Source organism: Nymphalis io, chromosome 8, assembly GCF_905147045.1.
Source record: "Nymphalis io chromosome 8, ilAglIoxx1.1, whole genome shotgun sequence".
NCBI classification, from domain to species: Eukaryota; Metazoa; Arthropoda; class Insecta; order Lepidoptera; family Nymphalidae; genus Nymphalis; species Nymphalis io.
In genome coordinates this window covers 5,599,091-5,622,125 of record NC_065895.1, presented here as the reverse complement: position 1 = coordinate 5,622,125, position 23,035 = coordinate 5,599,091, and the positions used below count along the sequence as shown (strand labels likewise).

The 23,035-nt window shown below is 30.9% G+C and overlaps 1 protein-coding gene across 6 annotated transcripts in view; it reads left to right on the top strand.

Annotated features, from left to right (window-relative positions):
• LOC126770291 (diacylglycerol lipase-beta) overlaps positions 1-23,035 on the top strand; it is a 66,274-nt gene continuing 43,239 nt past the window's right edge. Inside the window, exon 1 of one of the 6 annotated variants that reach the window (XM_050489626.1) lies at positions 1-365. The gene's annotated coding sequence lies outside the window, so the exon portion shown is untranslated. Of the gene's footprint in view, positions 366-10,437; positions 11,184-23,035 lie in introns of those variants that run through there. The other 5 variants (XM_050489627.1, XM_050489625.1, XM_050489628.1 and 2 more) reach the window with 5 other exon arrangements.

Below are 23,035 nucleotides of genomic sequence, written 5' to 3'. Positions count from 1 at the left end.
TATCGCCCGAGCGCCGGCGCACACGCTGCATCGCAACGTTCGTCATCGTCATTTCGCCTAATTGTATTAACACTAAATATTGTTCATTAGAAGTGCAGATGAAATCGCATTAGTTCGTTGTGTTATTCATGTGCAAGCAAAAGTCGTAAATTGTATTTACAAAAACTGAGCGAAAGCGGTCAGCCTGTTTGTGTTATTTTCTACGGTGTTTGTCTGTGTATGTTTTTTTTTCTTATGATGTGTTGCAATAAAATTAAGAGTTAAAATGTTGAAATCTGGTTCACGACGAGCTCAGTGAGCGCGCTCATGCCACTGTAAAAACGAGCACACGTGCTTATGTAAGCCTCAATCAGTGGAAAGAACAAGTAAGTGTCTTCTAATCAATTTTACATAAAATTAATTGAATTGCAATATTTCTTTAGCAAAGTGAAGGCAACTTCACTGTCTATTTCTTTCACTTCACACATTTTCATTAATTGAAAATAATAATTATAGTTTTATTCGTCAGCATATTTAAGTAGTATTTATTGATTTAAAGTTAAATTTTATGAAATGCAATGCAAACATGATAACAGCAAAATATCACTTTTTTACCAAATAATATCTTAATCGCTTTTTGAAATATTTCCTACTTAGTAAGAAATATTTTACTAAGGTCTTTTAATGTTTTTATTTCGAAATGATAAGATCAAATCTTTGCAATCTTTACACACCTTTATTTATCAAGCTTGTTTTATTAGCGTTTGCTTATGAAAGTTGATTTCAAACGTATGAAGCATTTTAATTGCTTAACTTAGCATTTTCGAGCATTACCAGAAATAATTAGAACTCGTGTTAGATATATATTTTATAACGACATTTGCTAATTTACTTTGTATGTAATAAAGGTTCTTCGTATTTTGATTTTGAGCTTTTTGGCTCCTTGCCGGCCATTTCTGTTTATAGCGTGTTTGGTTTTGTTTACACACTACTATTGAGAGCGGCATTACATTAACAGTTCAGTTATCATTACCGGCTGATCTCACACATATATGATCATCTTCAAAAGAAATAAGTTTCGTAAACGTAGCATTGGTGTACATCTATAGTTGGTCGATAGTGCTATAATATTATTCATTCACTATTATAACGTACTTAGGAAAATTATTTTGACGTCAAAACGATGTTGAATTAGTATTCTAAGATTCAATTTTGAACGTGAAACTTTAAGAGAATACATTATTTATATTGGAATGTGATGGCCCATCGCTATTAGCCATTTTTAGTTTTCTTAGAGATGAAAAGAGCGAGTCATCAATTAAAGGCAATTGCAATCTTTACTCAGCGTGCCTATTCAGTGCAAAATGATGATTTTAAATCCAAGTCTATGTATTATATAGCTCACTATGTGCGTCGATAGACAGACAGTTTAGATAATATGAAGTCGTTCGGACCGACTTCGGCCATGGTGGCCAATCTCAAGAGAGATTAGCCAACGGCGCAGGACATATTACAGTGAACAAGTGTGTGCGCAAAAACAGGTACATTCTCTTTTCCCTAGCTCTCATAATCTGATGGGACGGCAATCCGACACGACTGGACAGAGTTCAGGCGCAAGACCAACGGCTTTACGTGCTTTCCGAGGCATGAAGTGTAAACACTTTCAATTTCCAGACTCCAGGCTGCTATTGAGAACTTACAACAGAAAAACCCAATAACTTTTTACTGGCCCGACCTGGGATTTGAACCCTCGGGGTCTGCGCCATATATCTAGCCATTAGACCAACGAGTCAGTCAAATGTAAAAGCACCTTGTATTATTCGCTTGTCGCGATTTGGAATCTAAAAAGCATCGAGGAATTCCAGTCTATGTCCTCGTGTTAGTGTTACACGTAGTCTTTAGTCTTTGTTTATTTAATTATACACTATTTACGTATTAATTCTCACTAATTTAACTGTCACAGACTTTACTCACACGTACGGACTGTCAATATCTTATAAAAGATATTGGAATGAGATCAAAGGCAATTAAGTACTTTTAAAGTTTTCTCATATTCCTAACATATAGAGACTGCAGAATTTCATAATCGTTACTTATTTTACGTTACCTTTTGATTTGAATTTTTTTAAAGGAACTTGAAAAACCTACCTAATCCACATCAGTAACAGTAACAGCCTGTTAATGTCCCACTGCTGGGCTAAGGCTTCCTCTCCCTTTTGAGGAGAAGGTTTTGGAGCTTATTCCACCACGCTGCTCCAATGCGGGTTGGTAGAATACACATGTGGCAGGATTTCAATGAAATTAGACTCAAGCAGGTTTCCTCACGATGTTTTCCTTCACCGTCAAGCACGAAATGAATTATAAACATAAATTAAGCACATGAAAATTCAGTGGTGCTTGCCCGGGTTTGAACCCACGATCATCGATTAAGATTCACGCGTTCGAACCACTGGGCGATCTCGGCTTTTTTAATCCACATCACACTACTCTTCATTATTAGTAACTAACCTACTCTTAATTAAATAATTAGTGCATATCGCTTCTGATTATCGGAAAATTCAAATTAGATTTTCGAGCAATATAAAATTACGTTTAAATGAATGCCGTCTCGTGGACACTTGTTCGATATACAATGGTATTGCATACAAAGGAAATGTTTTTACGGATGCTTGTGTTTGTACTTCCCTTTTTAGGAAATTAGTTTTGTGTTTGTCGAAAATATTGTACCGTCGCAAAGTATTGGTTCTAAAATGAAAGTAAACTATACACAAGCCAGTTATATAGATCGAAGAGATCTAATCTGTTAATAGATTTATCGATTTTTACTCATGAAGTATATACTTTTTTAAGAATTTCAATAATGTCTTAAACATTTAGGCGACTTTAAAATTAAAATATTTTCGTTTACTTACATGCCGTCTTTAAGCGGGTGATTAGTTATAGAATGCTGTGCTTTCATTGTGACTTCTTTTTTCGAATGTCAAATCAATAATAACAGAATGATGAAATCAGTGTTAAAGGCTGCTAAGTAACTATTATGAGGCCGTTTATGTATATATAGTATAATTAGATTTCATCTAGTAGAATAAAATATCTTCATCCATTAACAGTGAAGGTAAAGGACTGTAAATAGGTACATGTTCAAATTTACTTAAGTATTTATTCAAAGAACAGATGAACGTGTACTATTTATGTCCTATTTTATATTTAAACCTATTTTGACGATTAAGGCTGTACATTACGTACAGCCTTAGTATTATATCTATTGTTTACTAATGATTAAATAATCTTTAAAGATTTAATAAAATGAAAAACCGGTTAGGTGTGAATCGAATTCGCATGGAGGGATGAACTTAATACTGTAGAAAATAAGAAGAGAAAAATTATTGCAATCTTCAAAGAATATTGCAAGATGCAATATTCTTTGCCCAACGCCTACTAACAGATAACGTTATGAAGATAGAAAAAACAAATGGTTTTTTCCTATATTTAAAATGTTTCTGAAAAAAATTTACAAAGTAAAAATATACAAATCTTTATAAACACTAAATCTGAACTCTATCGCCGTATAAATACGTAGATGACTACATGCCCACTAGGCCTTAAGTATTATAATATTTTGTACGATCGCATTTTCACTTAATGTTTTTTTTTTACCATTTTCCGTAAGAATGTAAAGAAACTTACCTGTCTTCGTTTAAGTTTTCCTCTAGATATTATGTAGATAGATCTATATTATGTATTTTTCAAAATTGTAAGAAAACTAGTGTCTGTGTAAAGAAAATTTGCGACGAGGATATCTTTATTTATGTATTTGTAGTCAAAATATTTAGTATATTTTAAAATATAATGTATTTACAGTAAAATGGTTTTTAATTTGACATCTTATCATATATTGTTGTAGTCAATTAAATTATATTATAAATAACATTTAATACTTATATATATAATGCTCTCAAAAATTGTTATATTATTTTCTAATTTGATCTCTTTAGAATTCGTGTATTTACGTGATACATCCGCATTTGGGTCACCGAACTCAATACGAATCGGTACCAAATTTCAACTATTCTGGTGATTTGAAAATAGGCTCTGACAGTCGGACAGGATTACACAGATGATATTAAGGTTTAATTTTTTCATTGCATGAACAAAAGTGTATTCCACAAGTGTATAATTTATTCACACGACTGAAATATTTTTATATCTATATTACTATTAATAAACCATAATTAATGAATTACCAATTATAAATGTGTTTTTAATTTTCGTCACATTGGAGTAGCATAACTACGAGAAGGTACAGGATAATTGTTCCTGAGAGAAAGTATTTGATTGTATATATACTAATCATCTTAGAAATCATTGATAGCAGTTCAAGTTTGCCAGAGCAGGTGTCACGATTTAACGTCAACTTTCATATTATTTAAGTTTGTTTTTCAGTCCTGATGTATATAGTATGTTATGTTGAATATTTTTTTTTAAGATATAGCCTATGTCGGATAGAAAATTAACGGTTGAGGCGGTTCCGAGATATCGAAAAAAAACTTAGCGGTGCTTATGTGCTAAGAAGTTTTACTGGTGGTAGGGCTTTGTGCAAGCTCGTCTGGGTAGGTACCACCCACTCATCAGATATTCTACCGCAAAACAGCAATACTTGATATTGTTGTGTTCCGGTTTGAAGGGTGAGTGAGCCAGTGTAATTACAGGCACAAGGGACATAAAATCTTAGTTCCCAAGGTTGGTGGCGCATTGGCTATAAGCGATGGTTGACATTTCTTACAATGCCAATGTCTAAGGGCGTTTGGTGACCACTTACCATCAGGTGGCCCATATACTCGTCCACCTTCCTATTCTATAAAAAAAAAAAGTCGGGAAGAGCTGTTGTTGAAAATTTTTAATATCAAATTGTCTATAATTCGTTCACCACATGATACGAGTAAGTATAGGTTACACAAACTTTTCTCGTAATATTAATTAAATATATAACGAAAAGTAATTTAACCTATGAATATATTATGTATATCTAATGTCTGGAAGACGTTATTTTATCTATAAAATGTATAAACTTATCCACCAACACTATTGTATACGAGAACGTATTTTAGTCTGACGGAATAAATAATAGGAATAAAAATATTTTCGAATAATATTTACATATTGGGCTTTTTAAATACTCACATGTCTTTTACTATTTTTAAATACTATCTTTTTGTTCTTAATTTAATGTAGACACATACATTTTGAGCCCAATTTGATATTCTTTAGAAAAAGTGTTTTTCTAGATTAATTTTTCTGAAGCAAAGGTATTCTTTCTTTTCAATACGGTGGTATCGGCGTTAGAAAAATGTCAAATGTGGCCCTTTCGGCCTTCTTGCTTTTATTAGAGGAATTCACTCACAAATTTTAAATTCAAATTTAGTCTAAATCACAGATTATAGAGATATAAAGGCGATAGAATTATAAAAACTTAAGTTATCGAATGAAATAAAAAAAATACCGTGCCTGGCTTCCAGCTGTGTAAACTAAAGAGTCATTTCACTAGTTACATGAAAATTTCTAGAAATCATGAGATACATTGAGATAATGAATATGTTCGCATAACTAAAGGTTTCAATCTGTGTTCAATCCAATAAAAAAACTTTCACGACTGTCTGTCACAGAACATGTAGGATCTTTTTATCCAAGGAGTAGGCTTTTTGTCACGGTTCTCTTAATAATACAATAAAAAGGTGTCTTTCTACGGACGGAGAGACTGACAATGGCTAGGCTAGACAATGGTATGGCTAGGAACGGGGATGGGTCGTATTGCGAGGCGTTACATGCATTGACACATTGACCCCCTCTCATGTCAGGGAAATAATATTAAGGGCCGGAGCCGCATCGAGAGATGCCGAAGCGAAAGAACGACGCATGCATTATTTTCTAATTTTAAATTATATCTTTATAGAAGTTAAAACACTTGGTCCTTGGAGTAATAGTGAAATAATATTTCATATTTATCTTTCAGTGACAGGCGAGATTTAACGGGGATGCGCTGGTGGCATTGCCAACCTTCCTCGAGGTCATGTTTTGCGAAGTAGCTATTTTAGTATATATTTTTATTTATGTAGATCCTCATTTTAAATAATTATTTTGTAAATAAATAAATTAAAATACCCGTATTACTTAATCTTGAATTTAGGTAACAAAGTTGCTGGATAAAAGAAATAGCCACCAAGCTTTAATTACATTTTAATTTCATCAAGTGTAAATTGGTCTGCGGACAAATCCCGAGCTTCTCTCGCCGGAACCGGTGATAGATTTTTGTCAATCAATGAAGCAAGTGAATATTGAATTTAAATTAAGACTTTGTCTTTGAATCGATCTTCAATGATGACTATATCTTTATTTCTAACATTTCATTTCTACAATTTTTTCCTTTCGGTTTAAGTTATTAAATACTACTCGTATACTGTAAGAAGTATTTTCCTGAGACTTACCAACGCCTAAGTTCATTGATTTAATTCCAAATCTTGCCATTTCGTTACTTTTTAAGATTTTGATACCTAATATAATACCTAAAGAATATTATGTTAATCCTATATACTAATTTAACAACATAGATAAAAAGTAATTATTGCTACGGTACGTTAATTAGTATCTTAGTAATAGTACGTAACTCAAGTGCGGATAAGTATATTTAATCACTAACAGTATTACCTATAAACGATGCTTAGAGGATATTTAGTTAAACAATGATTTATCTCTTTCTGTCATTATTGATTTTAAATTTGACAAGAGAAGACACAGCATTGTTTAAGGCCTTTAATTATTCCATGTAGAATACATTATTAATCTCATATTTACTTAGTTTTTGTGACGTCAGTAATGTGTGTACACGTAATCAAAGGTGCCACTTATAAATATACTTATATATATCTGAAATCAAAGTAAAATTACTTCATTTTATATGTTAGATAAATCGTCAAGCAAATCAATCCGTTATAAAGATGTATAAAATAGTTAAAGCAAATATCATAAGTACCACTCAAAATGTTAAGCTCGAGTGAATCTATATTGTTAGCGAGTGATAAGATAGAACGGATCCGGAAAGTCATAGATATGGCGTCCGCTTCTTTTTACCAAGCATTTGATACGACGCATCAGGTCAGATGTTATCTAACCGGAATCAAAGCTTAGCCCCGAAAATTTACGAAACGTAACGTTTCGTAAATTTTCGGGTTCAAAAAATTTCAACGTAAACAATAACCTAAATATAGAGACGCAATAAAAATTATGTTAATATCAATAAGTAAGTTTGTTTTTTTTTATTATTTATTTATTTTAATACGTGATAGTGATTGGATGTTTCAAAAAGTAAAAGTTATCTTTATATCGTACGATCAGTTCATATCGGATCGGATCGGTATCGTATCGGATCGGTATCGTATCGATATAAGGTTAACGAATCAATAATGTAATATTTTCGATAACAATAACTGTCAATTGAACGAATTTAAGTTCAATTGAGAATGACTGTTGAATGAAGTAGAGATTTATTTTTTGTTTTCTATCCCATTTAACTTTTATTTAGATAGATAGAAATTGTTGTTTTGGAGGCTAATTTTATAGCTTTGACACGACACCTCGTTTTAATAATACAATTCAGCTATTTTAAATACGGTATGATATAAATATTTTTATTTAATGCTGATATTCCAAATTATACGGTTGACGAAGCAACGGGCAATAATAAAAAAAATCTAGCAGTATCAGGAAGTGCGATTTATGTCTCATTTAGTAAATCACTACGTATTGACTGGTACTGTAATTCAACAAAATTTTAGTTTCTTAATATAATGCATTGAATGTATAAAGTAATGAAAGCAAATGTGTACGTAAAGAGAAAGTTTTTCTTTTAAGTGAGAGTGAGTAAGTAAATTGACGTTTTTATTTTAAAATTAAATCATTTTTTTTTCTCTATTTTGATTTCTTTCGCTGAAATGTTATCGATCTTTACAAAAATAGATAATTAAGAAAACGTGAGAAGATGTATCTTTTTTAAAATCTAATGTGTCAAGTAATGTAATTACAACTTTCGCGTTATTAAATCACTAGAAAAATAAATTATTATAGAATAATAAAATGTAAATTTTTAGATTTTTACTCTTTCTGTTTACACACAATTGAGCCCGATCATTAGAGCCGTTTCAGAGATACACATATAAATATACCTATACATAAACATTACTTTTTATATTCATGAGCCGAGACATGTAGTGACTAGACCACGTGAATTTTAATCGAGGATTGTGGGTTTTATGTGTTTAATTTGTGCCCAGCAATGAAGAAAAAAATTTTACGAGGCAACCTGCAGGGATAAATTCTTTCACATGCGTATCCAGAAATCCGCATCGTGGTGGAATAAACTCTAAACTTTCTCATCAAAAAGAAGAGGATGCCTAAGCCCAGCAGTGGGATTTTTAAAGACTGTTTTTTTAATTTTACTATTTATACTTAGTAAATAAACCGTGAATCTTATCCGATCTTCGCGTATGCAATCTCAACTTTACATAATCATGCATACTATATACATCTCCTGCTCGGTGAAAGAAGAGGCGGCCTTTGTTGTTGGGCATTTATGAGAATACAATATACGAAATGTCTTAAAATTATAGTTCGAGGCTTAACCTTTACAATATCAGCGCGAATTCGGAAAACCTTTTTTAGGTATAAAAAAAAGTATTTAGTACCGTTCATATTTAGCTTATTGAAGAACAAGTAAGATTTTTTCCACCCATCGTAAACGGGTATATTAAAAAATATATAAAAACACGGAAGAATATTGTTAACTTGCAACTCACAAAAAATTATGTATTCATAAAACAATCCTTCCTATTTAGTTAATACGCGTAAAAAAATATCATAAAAAAATCATGTAGCATCGCTTTTCCGTTTTTCATTTCGTTCAAAATTATATTAATATATAATTTAACCACTATTATCTATAATGATGTAAACTGCACTTATATTGTATATAAATTACTTAAATTAACCTTAGCATTATCCAGGATTATTCAATTATATTCACTAAAAAAATATGCTGTGAATATATTTTTTGTAGCTTTAACGCACTACTGTTAAGTAGTGACTTGCAATACTACAAGTCAAATATTATACATAAGAATTTAACGAGCCGTGATGGCCTAGTAGTTAGAACGCGCGAATCTTAACCGATGATCGTGGGTTCAAACCCGGGCAAGCACTACTGAATTTTCATGTCCTTAATTTGTGTTTATAATTGATCTCGTGCTTGACGGTGAAGTAAAACATAGTGAAGAAACCTGCATGTGTCTAATTTCACTGAAATTCTGCCACATGTGTATTCCACCAACCCGCATTGGAGCAGCGTGGTGGAATAAGCTCCAAACCTCTTCAAAAAAGAAAAAGAGGACTTAGTCCAGCAGTGGGACATTCACAGGCTGTTACTGGTACTAGTAACGAAGGGAAATAAAAATGGTACGGACGCAAAAACTGTGGACTATTATAGTAATATATAAAAATATATGTGTTATTGTTGTTTATTTCATATTATTATATCATATTAATAATATAAATGATTTTAACTTATAATATAAATACATTAAAAATAATTTAAAAGAACCTTTGAACCTTTTTTAGTGTAACTGATCATATTTTGTAGCTTTTGACAGCGTAGAATTCTAGTATGACAGCCGTAAAAGAGCGCTACTTTATAATAAAAATATAATCAATACGGATCGAGTCCGTCTTGCAGAGAAAAATAAATTCTAGAAACTTCTGATTAAATTATTTACAAAAGATGATTCGTTTAAATAATTATATAATATTTGTTATTGTACTTACTTTTTTATTCATAATATTAAAATAAATTTATATAAATAATTCCGAAATATTTTAATTTATAAAAATTCATACTTAGTAGGAGTATAATAAAAATACTATAAATATATGTTTAGTTTAGTCGGCTGTCTTTTCACACCATTAGCACGTAACATCACAACGCTACTTTCCATTCAAATGCTCGTATCTCTGAAAGCTGTGAATGTCACGTATGCTATTATGATCATTCAAGCTTTAGAGTAGAAATTATTTTAGCTCTTTAGTCTAAAAAAGACAAAAAATATTTAGTATTTCTTATTTTATGGTCGAGATGAGCAAAACAATCATCTATTATAAATATTCTTGGAAAATTCTTAGATAATAATGAAACATATTATTATTATTTTTAGATCTCTACCGACTCTACGCGTTTACAAAGAAGTGCTCTATTTATTACGTTTTATTCTTATATAAGAAACATTAAATAAAATGTTTATAAAAGAACATTGCTAGTTATCATGGAATTAGTCAATATTTATAATATATTATTTATTCTATTATTATATAACCAAAACTAATAAAGGCGAGCTGTAATGCGTGATATATTGCATGCGATTATGAAAACTCGCAGTTCCACTTTTCTAGTTTCTCCTCGGTCCGTCTCTCTTGGCCCCCAGATGCCCGAGTGGTGGAGTGAGTGTAAAGGAAAACACGATTTGGCGGTAACCGGGCCCGTTTCGGCTCGATTCGGAACTCTTCGGTGGAAATCACCAGCACTAGAAACGGAACGTCGCAAGTGTACGACGCGTATAGCGATCTCGACCGGCGCTCAGGGCATTCTGTACTTCTGACGGCACTAGGCTGGCGGTCGCCGGCCGACACGGACCTGACGTATTCGTATCGTGCCATTTCAATTACCATTGTAAACAAACTATTTGACAGAAACCTCACTGTTTATTAATTAAACTGAATGTTTGGACGAATATCTACAGCAAAAACTGTTTGACAGTTGTGAAAAATTTAAGCTTACCCGCTATCTCGCAAATCTATACGGCCGGCCTCGTGGAATTTAGTGGAATTGCAGTAATAACGCCAGGTTAGAAGGCGTATTTTGGTGTGCAGTGTTTAAGTGAAAGGAGCTTGGTTATTGCGGTATTGTTTATGATTCGGTGAGTAACTGTTACGAAGATCGTTGATCATCTACCCCGTGTGACGTTGGACTTGGGTCGTGTGTGAACACAGATATGCTGGACTTGGGCATGAAGATGAGCAATTAGTGCCTTTGGAAGATGTTAACTCAACTGTCTTTATAGATTTATCTTCAATATCATCACCCACTCGTACATGATCATCTAGTGTAGGTAAGGAATTATTTCTATCAATATGTCAATAACATCTATTAATATTATGATATATTTATATATGTACGTCCTTCTAGCACCGTATAGCTTTTATGTTATTCGTGTATGGTTAAATAATGACATGCTTAATTAAATATTTATAGCATTGTTAATTAGTTAAGAATATAATGGTTACATGAAGTAATAAAAAGTTATATATCTTATACAAAAGTCATACGATGTACATATGTATCGTTATAATGTTTTATTTTTAAATATATATTAAATAAAATATTGTACTATGATAAATATTTTTAAAATAAGAATTATATACATAAAAAAATATATATATTTAAAACTAGTAAAGAAAGTAACGTTTATTACAATTTATTTAAATTATATAAATACAATTATGCTATTTGCTGCAGCTTTGTACTAAGAATAATAAAAATAATTACTCATAACATTACAGTAATGGTTAATTAAACTCACTATAAAATAAACAATGCTTATTCTTAGTACAACACAAATATATAACAAAAAGAGGTTTTTATCTATAATATTATGTAGAGACTACATGTCATAAGTTTTTTAATGTTCTATAGTGATCATCAATACACGTAATGAGTTCGTTTCATAGTAATAACTTGGGCTGTATGAACCAATCTTTTATAATAATTAGTTTTTATGATAGCGGTATCGTTATTATTCGGTGTACGCGTAAGTTGACAAAGTTTTATAAACAATTTAACGCTGTTTCTTTGGGCAATTCTGGTAAATGCCTTCTACCCTCTTTAAAGTTATAAAGCTATCAATATTAGCTGAACATTCCTAATAAAAAAAATAAATCTTAAATGTATTTTGTCAACTATTAGTGTATTTTATGTTAAAGGTTTAATTGCAGTTTTAATTCAATATATTATACGAATTATTACCTTCATCTTTATCTTACCGTGTTAGCCTCGGACTCGTCGTCATTATTATTTAATTTATTATCCTGTATAATTTAATATGCGGATAAATTATTTATAAAAGAGTAACAATAAAGTGTGAACGGCAGCAATGCGAACAGCTATACTTATCTTCGGCTGTCAGCTATTTTTATCCGTTAGTAGTCAACCGTGACGTACCGGTCTTTGATGATTTTATAAATTATTGCATTTTTCTGCTGATACTTATCAAAAATGTTTCATTGCGACATCTTTGTGTTAAAATATATTGTTGTGCAGAGTAAAAAATACGATTATTATATTATATTATTAAAAAATATATGCTATATTAAAAATACAAAAACTTGAACGTTTTTGAGATTATTTAATTGTCTTTTCATACTTAATAAGTACTATGATATTCAATCTATCGCAGAACCACATTTGGCCTTAAATCTAATATTAAAGCTTAAGATAACGTTCTGATTAAGAAAAAAACAGGTTTACTAAAAAAATGGAGTAGCCGAACTGGTCAATAACTATGTATCTTCAGTTTTAAGTGGGCCAAGTTGACCTACCTTATAAATATTTCTTCGCCATAAATAATGTTCGATAATTCGAGACTGGTAGCTGACCGGTACTTATAAGTGCTATGATCAAGTACTTGACAAAATTACATGAATTTTTGTTGCGTTTCTTCCTCGTTTTTATTTAACTCATTATTCGCCCAGTGGACCCCGATTCGACCATAATCATTATCGAAAGTTTAAGGAAGACGTATCGAATTTAAATGTTTCGAACATTTTTTGTGTCTATTATTTTTTCCAATTTTATTATATATATATAACAGTAAAGTACGTCAATAGATACCAAATAAAACAAAATCGATTGAGAGAGGAGAAAAAGTTACGGAACTGTGCATTTGTATATATATGTTGATAAACTTCATAACATACCGCAAACCAAAAATGGGATAGTGGATTGAACAATTGGATGTTATCCGAAGGTCACGATTTTAAATCCGCACAGGCACCACTGAATTATTCATAGTAAATTAGTGCTTTCATCTCGTACTCGGTGGTGAAAGAAAATATTGTGAAAGGAAACCTGCACGTAGTCATAGAAATTCTGACACATTTTTATCTATCAACCAATTTAATAAGATCAAGATCTTAGTAGGGGGTAAAGTTATTGGATCCGCAGCGAGACAATTAAAGAATTTCACTTCAGATTTTTTAAAAATAAAATTTAGATGGTAAGTGGTCACCACCACCAACATTGGCGATATAAAAAATAATAAACATTCCGTTCATCGCCAATTCACTGCTTTTGCCTGTAGTTACACTGGCTCACCCTTCGAACCGGAACACTACAATAATAATTTTTTTGCTGTTTGGCAGTAGAATAGTTGATTAGTGGACTTACCTACATAAACGGGCTTGCACAAACCTCTACCACCAAGTAACATGTTATGTTATACATAATTAATAAATTGTAACGAATTTAAGCAATTTGCATAAATATAATAGATTTTATTCGTAATATACATACATTACAAATTATTCTATGATGGCTTTGAATAAACATGCGTCGTTTGTACGTTTCAATCACGGCTTTTTTTATTCGTTTTTTTATTCACGGCATTTTAATGTATTTTACTGAGTAAATTTTGAAACTATTAAATTGTAAGGTCTCTTTATAGTGTAGTTTTAACCTGATTCGAATTCCATTGTAATTTTAATTGATTTAGCTTAGTAACGATATTTGTTTGTGAATTATATATAATTTGAACCTTTATTCGCCTATTTGATAACAAGTCAACTGTCTCATCGTGTACGCTTCGTGGGAAACTTATTCGAGTAAAGAAATACTCACAAAAATTTTAGGTAGCGTAGACAATTTGATAAATTAAATGTTTGTGTTTTGATCAACTTACTGCCAAAGGAAAATGAAATGAGGGAAGGCTGTTCACTAAAATAATACTCGAGAAAAACTTTTCTTACACAATTTTATTTACCCGACAATAATTGATGTATTATAACAAAAATATATTATATCATATCACATCATAAAAAATACAAGTGAAATTATGAAAATAAAGTTCAGTGTAAGTTCTTCATAGAATATTAATCAGAAAATAAAAATAAATACCACAAAAAAATTGACATTATTTTTCTTCTTTTTTTTTCAATTAAATGAAAATGTTTTTATAGTGACTGAAGGCTATTTTGGTTAATTATATTAAGCAATGCGTTTCATTTCAATATATTGTGGACTGTGGTGCGCCGAGATGGCAATCAAACCGATGTCATCATTGTTTCGATAATATGAGCATTTAGGTCGGGGGCACAGCTTGCGTGCCGGAAAATTTTATGAGATGCTTTAAAAAGTTACTTCTTTTCAGGATCGCTTTAGTTTAGGCCCATAACCATGGCATGGTATCTTTAACTTCGCCTGTTAATATGTGTGAGTCGAATGTTGATTTTAAACCAGTTCTAGCTAGCTAACAGTGTTTAATTTTTACACACACTTTTAGAGCTGGTGACATATACAGAATAGTCATATTTATAGGTAAATATGATATAATAGTAACTTATATTTAATAACAGTAATGTTCTTTTTTAATGACACATCGTTTCGGTCAAATCAAAGGTCAGAATTGTGTTTAAAATATGGATATATGGCAAAATGAATATCGCAATAATAATATTAATATTTATTTGCGAATTTTAATTACTTTGGTATAATATAACAATATACTTATTTAATTATTCACATGTCATAATAAAAATAAAACAAAACGTAATCATTGACAAAAGAATATATGTATGAAAGATACAATTAAACCTTAATAACATTAAAAATATTTAATAAATAATTGAAAAAACTTACGTTTATACGTTGAGTATAAATTTTATAAAAATTTTACGAAATAAAATATATAAGATCGTGTGAAAGTTACATTACGATCTTCTACTTCGAAAGTCATACGTACCTTTCGTTTTTACTTACCCCCTTAACCTAAATACTATAACTTTCGGCTGTGATCACAATGAACCAACACAGATTAATTTTACACTAGATATAACAACACGGTTATTGGACACGATGTGGGTGGATCCCTGTTATAACTACATTCGTCTAAATTTAGCCCGACAGCTACCCGAGCAGGCTCCGACATTGATATATTCCAAAGACAACTAAGGGCCTATTAAACGGCTTCGTATTCCTCAAAGAAAAAAAATAATTTTTCACGATACTGTTCAGTTTTACTTAAGAAAATTTCGGAATGATTTTAAACAATATGATTTTGTGATGTTTCTTTATAACAGAGCCAAAGAGAGATGTTTCTCGTTGAAAATTAGCCAAGTTCAGGCATTTAAACTTTTTATTTAAAACAGAATACTCCGAGATAGTTGGTTTTCTTGCGCAAAGGCCTTTGCAATTGTATTTACTTTTTTTGGAGTATGTTCTTAAACTCTGATTTAAAACAAAAATAAAACAATTTAAAAATTTTCTTTTATAAATTATGTATCAAAATAATAATACTAAAAACATCTTATGATGATGAATCAAAATTTATCATTTAAGGAAAGTGAGGAAGCACTCGTAAAGGATTTTTGAAAATGTAACCGGTGCGGCTGTCATATAGAAAAAAGCTATGAAAATTGTGATTTAATTTCTAATTATGAGGCGAGCGAAGACGCGGGGCGGATAAAGTGTATAAAATTCATAATACATTTAGACATGGTTATTTTGAAATGCCTCTTTAAACTTAACCTTTTTAACGGATAATTAGTTTTGATGGAATAGTCTTGACCTTTGATATTGAGAGCTACTCATCGAAAGAAAGAGTACTTGAAATCGTGTTTTTAATAAAGAAAATCGTAAATTTTTACAGTAAAAAAATAACTTGTCTTTGGTCGTTTGATTATAATTTATTCTAGGGTTCAACTGAGATTGTTTATGATGAGGTTTAAATGGTGATTGGTCAAACGATTTTGAGTCAAATCACCGATGATAGAAAGCGATAAATCTATGAAGACAATAATTTAACTAAGCAACCTCTATACAACGTTTATAAGTAAGGTTGGCGGTGAAAATATGATTATTAATTTAAAATAGCTATGATTCAATGAATGTTATTGTTAGCTCATACAATATGTTATGAATTTATTTGTAATTTACTAGCGCTTAGTCATAACATATCGTATACAATATAAATAACTCATATACATAATATACTACTTTACATAATATTAAGATGGCCTATAAGTCAAACCCTTAATTTCACAAATTATCCTCTAAACGTCGGATGACGACCCCGTCATGGACAGGTTGGCTGGTCTAGAAATCAAGAACCCACTAAGATCAATTAACAATAACAAAGAAGAACTGACACACAACAAGATGTAGACATAAATAGGATAAAAAAAATAATTGCAATCTAAAATTTACATGCAAGCCCGTAAACAGAACCACGGATGAAATTCACGACATGTGTATCCACCAAGCCACATTAGAGCGTCGTGGTGGTATGAGCTCCATACCTTCTCCTCGAGAGAAGGAAAACTACTACCTAATAGTAAGACTAATATATTAAGCTATTACTTTACTTTTGTAGAAAGAGAGTTACGAAAACAAATTATAAACACCGTTGTTACGAAATGAGTTTTCGATAATTATTATTTAAATAGTTCAGCTTATCTATTTGTATAGTCTAGTAAGATAAATTCGTTTTCAAAGACTGTTTCCGAAATGTCTTAAATGTACTATCTAAAATAAACTTTATTTCAATCAGCCAAACAGCTGATAGTCAATTAACTTTTAGCGCTAAACTTGTAATTTTTATTATTAATTATTATTAATTGTAATCGAGTAAATTCTGATTCGATTGCTTTTCAGTAAAGTTAAATATTCGAGTGAAGAATTATTCGATATTTAATTGTAAAAATCTTTTGCATTTAACTTCTGTATAAAAATACGTGAATTTTATATAGATGTATATTATTTCTAGCAATTCGTTACACGTTGCACATAGCTCATTACACTTTGACTATTATATATAACATACTTTGTGTGTTGTTAAAATATATAATTTATGTAAATATAAGATAAATATACTCTATTTTAAAATGTTTGAATATAAAAATTGCATCAAACTTAGTCAATGTTGGTATCTTGAGTTTATAAGCAATTCTATTTAAATTTTTGCAATGCTTATATTACTCAAATTTCAAAATTAAATATTTAAAAATTGCTATTCCACCTTAACGTAATTGTATTTCATTATAAATTAATTATTCAAGGTTATTTTTTGTAGCTAAGTTTTGCGAAAAAACAATTTGTTTTAATTGTTGAACGCCACGAACGCGCGTACAGAAAAATGTAATTTAATTTAAATTTTAAAACAAATTTTAAAATATTTTTATTCGCATGCAATATTTAGTGAAATTTGTAAATAAATTCTGAAATTAAATATAATATAAACTTATAAGTTAAAAATAGTTGATCTAAAAATGACATAATTTTTTTAAAGAAAAGTTTAGCTTTTAGTAAGTTGAAAAAAAAACTGCCAATGAACAGTCTAATTTTTTTTTTTTTTATAAATATCAAATTCTTTATTTTAATGAAATTTCGAAATGGAAAATAGCAAAAGGGCAAATTTTGTGCATTAAGTAATACAGCCTCATTCTTAATTTATATATTTATATTTAAAATATTAAGCTATTATTTTGTATATATATGCGAATTTTATGTACATTTATTAGCGGTTAAATCACAGAACATAACTATGGAATTATAAATGATGCAACGCACGTGCACACCTCTCTACGTGTCTCACCTTACCAATTAAATACGTATTACATGTGTCGCACATTTTAAATTATAGCCGACATTTTAAAAAGTCGAGTAATTATTGAATGGTTATTTATGTCTATGTTCAGACGTTAAATGATTTCTCTATTTCGATGTAAAAACCATCTACCGCTAATTTTAAAGACCTTAAAATTGCCCAGAGAATCAAAGTATTTACTAAAAAGATGTTTTTGTGGTTTGTCTTATGTTTGACGCGTTTTTTTTTTATTTAAGCTCTTATGTTTATATTTCTTATTTTCTGGTTAACGACGTCATTTTTTATGCCAAAAAATAAACGTAACTTAAATGCCGAGTCGTCTTTTTTGATCTTTCTTTAAGCCAGTTAAATCTTGTTATCTAGTAATTTCCTTATTGATATCAAATGACTTTCCTTTTTTTGATAGAATTTCCTTTAATTATAACAAAATCTCCTTAAATAATATATGATAAAGAATTTGCTCCGTTGTTGAAAACAGCAACCTGTGGCATATTTTCGTGACGTTAAAAGATGCCAATCATGCTTATGGTACAATTATTATATCGTCGAAATTGAAATCCGAGAAGTTCAAAGCAGATTACCATAGAGCGAACTATTTCGTTTTTTGCCAATCAATAACAAACAATTAAAATAACTTTCCTTCACTAGTTATTCTTGTAATTTACTAAACACTTCATTCATAGTTATAATTGAAATAAAATTATAGATCCTCTGAAAGCAAAAATTGCACAAAATACACAAATTTTGTCACAAGGCGGGGCTGATAGTAGATTAAATCGTGTTATCGTTATGTTCTCACAACTAGTAAGTACGGACTATTTATAGAGTATACTTCATGGTTGCCATCAGAAGGATCTTAACTGACTCCACTGAACAGCGAATGATGAATTTGGATATGAATCTTTTGATTATAATCCGCTCGTTCGGGTCTCAAATATCGCAGAGGCACGTGTCGAGTAAATGATGCTGTGTTTTGCAATTTCTGTTAATATATAAATTTATGTTATATACTTTCTCTAGTAATCATATTTACTACAAAATGCAAAAGTGAGTTTGTATGTTACTAACGTTTTCACGGCTTAACAACTCAACCAATATTTTTTACTGATGGTAGGGCTTTAAGGGATGGTAGCTCGTCTGGGTAGGTACCACCCATTTATCAGATATTCTACCGCAAAACAACAGTACTTGGTACTGTTATGTTCCGGTTTGAAGGGTGAGTGAGCTAGTGTAATTACAGACACAAGGGACAATATCTTAGTTCCCAAGGTTGGTGGCGCATTGGCGATGTAAGCGATGGTTAACATTTCTTACATTGCCAATGTCTATGGGCGTTAGTGACCACTTACTATCAGGTGGCCCACCTGCTCGTCAGCCTACCTATAATATAAAAAATTATAATAATATTGGAATGATTAATCGAAGTAATATGAATTGTTTTACTTTTATATAAATAAAATTTATTGAATTATGAATAAATTTATCAAGATCGAGACATAATATCACATACTGACAATATTATTATGATAGCTACTATGTAATTTCATGTCTAGATCACCTTATATTCGTAACAGCCTGTGAATGTCCCACTGCTGGGCTAAAGGCCTCCTCTCCTCTTTTTGAGTTCTCCTCAAGGTTTGGAGCTTATTCCACCACGCTGCTCCAATGCGGGTTGGTATAATTCACATATGGCAGAATTTCAGTGAAATTAGACACATGCATGCAGGTTTCCTCACGATGTTTTCCTTCACCGTAAAGCACGAGATGAATTATAATCACAAATTAAGCACATGAAAATTCAGTGGTGCTTGCCCGGGTTTGAACCCACGATCATCGGTTAAGATTCACGCGTTCTTACCACAGGGCCATCTCGGCTTCACCTTATATAAATTAATGTATTTTATCTATCGATATTTTGAACAATCAGGACAATCTAATAAGTTGACAATACTAAATTATAAAAAAAGCAATTATTTTTTGCAAGTTAAGAAGATAATTTTTTTACTATCTTATCGTTTTGTGTTAATTATCAAATAATTAATAGATTATTTTTATACACAAAAACGAAATCAATTAAAATTATACTTTATTCAAGGTTCTTAAGAGTACTTTGGAATCGATATTGAGCACGATCAAATAGTTCCACGTGTTCGAAATGTAAATTCTACCGAGAAGAGCCGGTAAGAAACTCAAATTGGTAATACTCAATTTACTAACATACAACATGGGTAATTAAATATAATTGAATTATTATTTATCCTGCATGGAAATCAATGAGCGTTCCACGCATTTTTTATCGTCTATATAATCTTATATCGAGAATCCTTCAATATGAGATTTCAATCTATTAATCGACTAAGCTATTTATATTTTATATATTGTATTTGACGGTTTCTTGCTCTTTCGCTTCTATAAGCTGATCGCTTATAGAGCGAGCTCCATGCCCTTGGAGAGATGAGTTACAAAGTGATGTAAGAAATCCACTAGTTCTTTAAATGTCTTATCACTTCTATGAAGTGTTATATTGTTCAACATCAACTTAAAGCGCTGTTGTTGTACATTAGGGACGGCATACGTTTTTATAGTAGCTTTCAAAAGCAAATTATTTGCTTTTAATAAAAAAATATTTTTATTAAAATCGTCAAAGTAATTAAATAAATCCAGCAACTTCTTTTATGACTTTGTGTCTGGGGTCCAGATATCCTACGTTAAAATCCTCGATGCCTTACGGAAACTTGTCATCAACGGGACTCGAACTCGGGCTATTAAAACAGAATTTTCAGAATTTTCGGGCTATTAAAAGAAGATTTCATTATTAAATGTTCATAAGTTTTATATGTTTATTTTATGCTTTGTTCACTTATTGTTTGAATAGCTGACAGATAAGCTGACCTATGATAAAAGATAATAACTTATATAAATGCAAAATGGTATTACGATTCTGCAAGTGTAAATGACAAAGCACTTTAAAAATATAATGGAATATACCTTTATTTGTAAATATATCATGACAGTAGAGATAACAAGAAAATAAATACAAAGCTTAGTGTATAAAATTCAACTAATAATAACTAATTACTGGTGGTAGGACTATGTGCAAGCTCGTATGGGAAGGTACCATCCACTTATCAGTTATTCTACCGCAAAACAGCAGTACTTGGTATTGTTGTGTTCCGGGTGTGAAGGGTGAGTGAGCCAGAGTAATGACAGGCACAAGGGACATAACATCTTATTTCCCCAGGTCGGTGGCGAATTGGCGATCTAAGCGATGGTTAACATTTCTTTCAATGCCAATGTCTATGGGCAGTGGTGACCACTTAACATCAGGTGGCTCATATGCTCGTCCGTCAACCTATTCTATAAAAATTTAAAAAAGCATTGATAATAAAATACATTTACCTAATCGTTAAATAATAGCGACAATTTTATTAAATATTAAACAAAATACATTTGTTTTGTTAAACCTATATGTTTAAAGCTATAATATATAAAATAAATACTTTGCCTAAAGCTAGTAGAGCCCACTGGGTTTAAGAGCTTATAGTTTACAAAAGCGTCTTAAATAATATAGGCCAGAGCTCAGTGAGGATTTTTAAATACAATAAAGCCGCTTCTGCACGCTAGCTTTAATGTGAAATATGTATGTAATAATATCAGAACAAATATTACTTATATGGTATATAAAACTATGTCTTCGCTTTTATGTCTTTATAAATAGCTTCATTTTATTGTGTTTGTTCTCCTTGCAAGCGTAGGATGTAACTACATTAAGGAAGTGCTAAAATGTGCTAACATCCTTGAAACTAAATGTGTTTAGGTCTTGTTTTAGTAATCTACTTCCAGATATTATCAAGACAATCTATAACTTTATTAAACCGTTTAAGCCGTTCAATCCTTCGTACGTCCGGGAAGGTTTCCAGGTAAAACAAACATGTGTTGTTCTTTATATGTTTGTCCTTTAATATAAACGTTTACCGTTAAGTGACAGGTATTTACTCTACTCGTGTGAATCCGGGTCGGGAAGCTAGTTTTTAATAATCGTAGTAAAACCATAGGTATTTTCAATAAAAATGCAATTTGCATTAATTTGCTAGAACAATCGTTCGTTTACATGATAACCTTCGCATTATCGATTAGTTTGTTTCAATTAGGACTACGTCAGCACCAATCAGCTACTTTGAATAGTCACTTCCATCATATGGTCTTTACTTCTGTGTCAAATGTAATTACAGATATTCTAATTTGAACTTTATTATTAAAGCTATATAGCCTATCACTAGTAATTCGTAAAACCTTATTATATGCACTGGTAGTTCCACAATCAGGTCACGGATTCCGACCACACCAATCACATAATATGCAATTTAAAAGAGCCGGTCATTTAGCACTGCGCTTGCGCACTCTGGGCTTTGCATAGATTAAGCCATTGTGTGTACGACACAGCATTAATATTATATTTATTTTTCCATCTGCGGTGTTGATATTATTCAAGTTACCAAGAAAATGTTATGCAATTTTTAAGAAAATATAACATTCGTTAAGTAAACAATGTTAGTTTTTGTTTAAATATAAGAAATAATCTTTTTTAATTTATTTATTTACTATTAACGACAGCCAGAAATACTCTAACAAAAATACAACAAAGAGTCATCTGAGAGAGACAGTTTTTAACAGAGAGTTTTACTTGGTGAATGGCTTTGAGCAAGCCCGTATAGGTAGAAATCACCCTTAAATTTATAGGATGAGTGAGCCAATGTTACAGGTACAAGGGACATTACATATTAGTTCCCAAGTTAGGCGGCGTATTGACGATGTAAGAATTAATATTTCTTACAATACCAATATCTGGCCGATTGTCTTTATGTCTTTGTGATTCTGGCCGAATGGCCGATTTACCTCCAGATGGCTCATTTGCCCGTCCGTCTATTTATTTTATAAATATATATATATATATATATATATATAAAAATAGTAAAAACGGGTGATACACACATTTCATAAACATTAGACACTTATATGTTCACGAACCTTAAAAAATACAAGATCATTAAATACAAACAGGAATGAATATTAAATGTTTAATAAAA